Genomic DNA, 5163 nt, shown 5'->3' with positions numbered 1-5163 from the left:
ATAAATTTATTTTGGCAAAAAAGTGTGCAAAATAGATTATATAGAGTGCCAATTTTAATGTTAAAGTCAGGTATCACACTTCTTTTGCATGTGATAATACAAAAATGAACATTCTAATTATGAAAGTCAAAGCCTAAAAAACTATTCTTTTTACAAAAATAATAAGCTTGAATCCATTAATACCTTGAAAAAATTATACTACCTGGGAATTCATTTGTGTCTAGTAGAATTTTACTTAGATCATTTGCATAACTTCTTTTTCCTGCAAGGTAATGTTTTCATATATTAAATTGCCATACGCACATCTGAAGAGTTACGATATATCCAGTGGTATATATAATTTTTAAGGAGGTCTAAAAATCTACATTTTCTCTTTAAATCAGGAATTTCAATGAGGGTGACAGCAAAAGTAGATTTTAATTGCAATTTGGGGAAAGATTTCTACTTTCTTAGAACTTTGCTTTCAGCACGCCCTCCCGAAGGTCAAGGGAATCGGGGTGCCCTGTCAGAACGTCTCCCCGCCATCTCTGTATACTCTCCCAAGATCATGTCCGCGTCCCCCCGTTGTTTCCCAGATATCTAGCACTGACTGAATTCTTGTAAATTTTTAAAAGGATAAAAGGGTGGAGAAGATGGTTTATTTCGAAAATTACAAATAAAATTAATTATGTGCCTTAAAAAGCTCAACATCTACCAAGCTGTCCCTGTCCGTCCGTCCGCCCATCCGTCCGTCCATCTGTCCGTCCATCCGTCCATCCATCCGTCCCTCCGTCCATCCGTCCATCCGTCCCTCCGTCCATCCGTCCGTCCGTCCCTCCGTCCATCCGTCCGTCCGTCCGTCCGTCCCTCCGTCCATCCGTCCATTCATCCTTTCTTCTCTTTAGCCATCTCTCTTTCCATCCATCCATATTTTTAACCACTTTTAACAACTCTTCATACCAAGACAAAAGGTTATTAACCATGAAACACCCTTTACTGATCTTGGTTAGTGTTGCTGTGGAAAAGTCGATTAAAACCCAAAGGCTGATTTCCCTTTTCACCACCAGGGACTGCCAGGACACAAAGTGGGTGGTGTAGAGCACAGCAAGGTGCTCCGCAGTGGGCGGGGTTTGTTCTCCCAACAGATCCCGAGTTTTCTGGAATCCTCATGCATTCACTGGATGGGAAGAATGATTGGTCACATTTTAGTCTTTTCAGTAACATCCACACATACCCCAATAGCGATCACATTCATAAGGGGCATCTTTAATATAAACACATAGAAAGCGTCTCTGTCACAGCCGTAGGGCTGGGAAGGGGAGTGTTAGGATCAGTACAATCTCTCTGTTCAGACGGTCATCGGGACTTCCCTCACTCTACCAGTATCTGTGCAGAATATTGTGATATCAAGTAGAATATTTAAACTTAAAACTTTTAACCACATTTAACAACTTTTTCTTTTCTTTCTTTCTTTTTTTTTTTTTGGAACAGAGAGGGTGGAAACAGTGAAAACAGATCTCTGATGCTCCACTCAGGTCTCAGATGGACACAGGTCTGGGGTGTACAAATCATCGATCAGATTTCCCTAGACCCTTCGTTGGTGTCAAAGGCTCCCCCGCTGCCTGGCCCCCTACCCCTGGCCTTTTAGGATCTTTCTAAGTAATATACCAGGTTCAGATAAAATCGGTCTTTATAAGGGCAGGGGTGGGTGGCGTGATTGCCGTCCTTCAGGGAGCACCGCGCCAGCTGCCCGAGGATGGAGCGAATGACTTGCAGGGACGAGGCCCAAACTCAGGAAGCCGTACCTGTCACCACCCCAGAGCCACCCGCTGACAGCCTCACGACCGTGGACCACAGCGGAAACGGAGATGGCATTCACCAGGCAAATTATGCCTTCGGCTGTTTGTTCCCAATCATGGCCCTCAAAAAGCAACTTTTGTTTTGCTTCTTGAAGTAAAGCAATTCATTTTATTCTCAAATTGTTCTGAACAACAAAGTGACCTCTGTTATATTTATTGAACAAAACACATGATAACTCACAATACGATTTGGGTTTATGTCCCTGTTTCTACTTTCAGTTAAACTAAAAATATATGTATTTTCTTAGATTTCTGGTGGCTACTTAAATAATATTTTTCTATTGTAGTAAAACACATAGACATAAACGTGCTGTCCCACCATTTCTAGGGGTACAGCTTAGGGACAGTAGCAAGACTCACAGTGCTGGGCAACCACCAGCTCTGTCCACTTCCAGAACTTTTCCATCACTTCAAAGGGCAAATTTAAGCCCCATAAATGTTTCTAGACTTCATTACGCAGATAAAAGAATAAGCAGCAGCTATAATGCGTGATCGAGGTGATTCATTTATTCTGAAAGTGAGACTCGGGTTTTGAACTCTGTGATGGCATGCACAGCTCAAAGCAAGACCCAGAACTAAGAGTCCAAGTTCGCCACTTCGGCTCTGACCGGGCTGCCTTCTGGGTTTGCCCATTTGTAACGGAGGCTTTTCCCTCCCTCGGTCTTATCATTCGGAGGCTTTGGCCTTCCTCTTGTACTTAATTCTAGCGGCCTTTAATTTATCCAGTGTTTTCTGTCCTGTTTTGTCCTGAAATTACTGTTTTCTCAGAGAAAACGCTCCGTCGAAGAGAGCACAAGACTCCGTATGTGACAGCCAGTGTGCTGTGTTACCTCAACTCTCAGAAACTATCACAGATTTTCCCTGGGGCTGGAGCACACTTCTTTTGACCCGTGAGTAGGGACCACTCCTTGCCAGGGAGCAGAATGCAGCTGGCAGGCCTGGCTCCTCTGCCGGGGAGTTGGGGGGGGCAGTGGACCAACAGGTTTGAGTTCCAAGTTCCACCAGTTCCTCAGAGCCCGTATCTCATTTGCCAACCTCGCTCCAGCCCACAAGTCCAGTCCCCTGGTGCCCCACTGGGACCCGCGGGAAACAGAACCTGGCAGGATTGGCTGACCGTGGCTCCTGGCCCCCCTCCCACGGGCCCGTCCGTTACCAGCATGATCCAGGACAGACGGAATTTCTCCAAGAAGGACTACGCTGTTGTCAGTATCTGTATCTGTGGTAACGTAAGACTTTTCTGTGAATAACTGAAAAAAATAAGGTGTTCAGATCTCTCTTTGTAAACCGTCAATGCCTAAGTTATTTCTGGCTTTAAACATTATTTTTAATGAATACATATTTTTACTCTCTCAGAGTTATGAGCTCTCAGGGCGTGTAATAGGAGGTGTTTGGTTTCAGTTACGCACGCAGGAAAAATGCTGTGAGTCACGGGAAAGAGTAAATACTCAAGAAACACATGTGTGAGTGTGAGTGTGTGTGAGTGTGTGTGAGTGAATGTGAGTGTGTGTGAGTGTGTGTGAGTGTGTGAGACTGTCCTGGAGTTCTTGTTATTGGTGTTCTTGCTATTACAGCGGGAAAATGGCAGAGCCAGAGGACCTGTGGTCTCCTGCAGACCAGACTAGAGCCCCAGAAGGCAGCAGGTGCAGCATGGGGTGGGTGGGCTCTGGTCTGACCATCGGAGGCAGGGAAGGGTGACCCCAGCACCCTCGCCGGCAGCGGGCCAATCTCTGCTCGTGGAGATTTTCCCCAACCAGGACAAGGATCCGAACTGGAAACTTGCCCTTAACCCAGGAGGAGAGGGATTTTGATCTCGGTGTGTGTGGACCAGCACGTACAGCACCGCCCCAGTGTGGGAGCGGTGATGGGGGAAGAAGGGAGCGGGTGGACAGGAAGACAACACGACCAGGTCGGGCACCTTGGGCGTGCAGGAAAAGCCCCTCCTCTCCCCTGCGACGTCCACACCAACCCCAGCTCCGCTCCCTGCCCCGCCCTGCCCACCCAGCTCCAGAACTAGCGACCAAGGGAGACCAACCTGCTTTTCAAACGACGCAGGGTCTAAACACAGGCTCTTCCATCCTTGGAAGGTTGGGCATCGGGTCAACGCGCGCCTGCAGCAAGAGGAAGAGCCTCTTCCCGCCGAAGACTCGAGCTTGAGTCAGCCCAGCCCCCGATGCCCGTGCCACCTGTTCCCGTGGATGCCCCCAGAGCACACGGCGACGGCGGTGCGGCAGCGGAAGGAAGAGTGGCCCGGGTCACCCTGCGGTCGCAGAAGGGAGGCCCTGGTTCCAGAGGCCCGGGCAGAGGGGGTGGTGGGGATCGCACAGTCTGGAAGAGAACAGAAACGGCGTCCGGGGAACCGGACGGGGCCTGTGGCCACCACGGCTCAGAGCCCTTCTTGTTCAACCCACTGCCCGCCGCCAGCCGGCCCCAGCCGAGCCGGGAGAAGGACCCGGGTGAGGAGACGGAAGCATCCACAGACACCAGGACGCTGGCCCTAGAGTCAGCCACGACAGGGGCCGACATCGTCCAGACGTCTTCCCAGCACCAAGAACAAGCTGGGGGAACCGCGCCGCATCTCCACGAGGCCGCTTCAGCCCGCACGTCCTCTTCTGCCGCTGAAGAGATCGGGCCGAGGACGCGGTTAGGCGACGGAGCCCGGGCCAGACCTACCTCCTTCCACTATGGCTGGCGACCCCGCTTGCCAGGTGGAGCCGTGAGACAGAGCCTGGGCCGCTGGGCACCGGTCCTGCCTCTCCCTCTCCCCGCGGGGTCGCCAGGGCCGAGGACACCCGAACCGCCTTATCGTCCATAAAACGGAGATGAAGGGGACAGTCCCACGGACTGGCTCTGAGGACGGCGCCTGCTGCTCAGGGACTGCCCGCTAAATTGTCCCCGCCGCTATTCCAGAACAGGCAGAGCCCAACAGGTGGAGGGCGTGCCCCTGATGTCCCATTGGATTTCAAGCCCTGGTCGGGGCCCAGCGGGCGCAGGGAAACTCAAGGTCCCGTCTGTGGGGGGCACAGGGCGGCAGGTGCTCCGCTGCCCCTCCCGAGGGGACCGGCAGGAGTCCCCCCAGGGCAGGTGCCTGCGGCCACTGTGATGCGTTTAAGAACATGGAAGGGCGCGGAGGGCCTGGGACAGGAAAGCAATAGGTGCGGGGTCAGGGGGAACCAGGGGAGCGCAGGAGACGGAGCAGGGACGCAGGGGAGGGAGAAGCTGTCCGAGAAACGCTCGCGGTTTTGTTTCCGGGTCGCAGCTCGGGAGCACATTTCAGTGAAACGCTGAGCTGAGTTTCGCACGCAGGGAAGGCGCCCGAAGGACGCTG

At 51.6% G+C, this 5163-nt stretch overlaps 1 long non-coding RNA gene across 2 annotated transcripts; it reads right to left on the bottom strand.

Moving 5' to 3' along the window:
- Window positions 1–1071: 1071 nt before the first annotated feature.
- On the bottom strand, window positions 1072–4598 carry LOC309848180. 2 transcript variants are annotated; one of them, XR_014302880.1, is made up of 4 exons: window positions 4509–4598; window positions 3871–4163; window positions 2992–3085; window positions 1072–1156 (listed from the first exon to the last, which is right to left on the bottom strand). It is a non-coding gene; the product is annotated as an uncharacterized lncRNA (long non-coding RNA). The 2 variants fall into 2 exon arrangements; XR_014302879.1 differs by having other exon boundaries at window positions 3871–4598.
- Between the last annotated feature and the right edge of the window lie 565 nt (window positions 4599–5163).

The sequence above is a fragment of the Mustela nivalis genome (assembly GCF_964662115.1).
Source record: "Mustela nivalis genome assembly, chromosome: 14".
Classification (NCBI taxonomy): domain Eukaryota; kingdom Metazoa; phylum Chordata; class Mammalia; order Carnivora; family Mustelidae; genus Mustela; species Mustela nivalis.
Note: the sequence above shows the minus strand (reverse complement) of the source record. Positions and strands in the feature narration are given on the sequence as shown.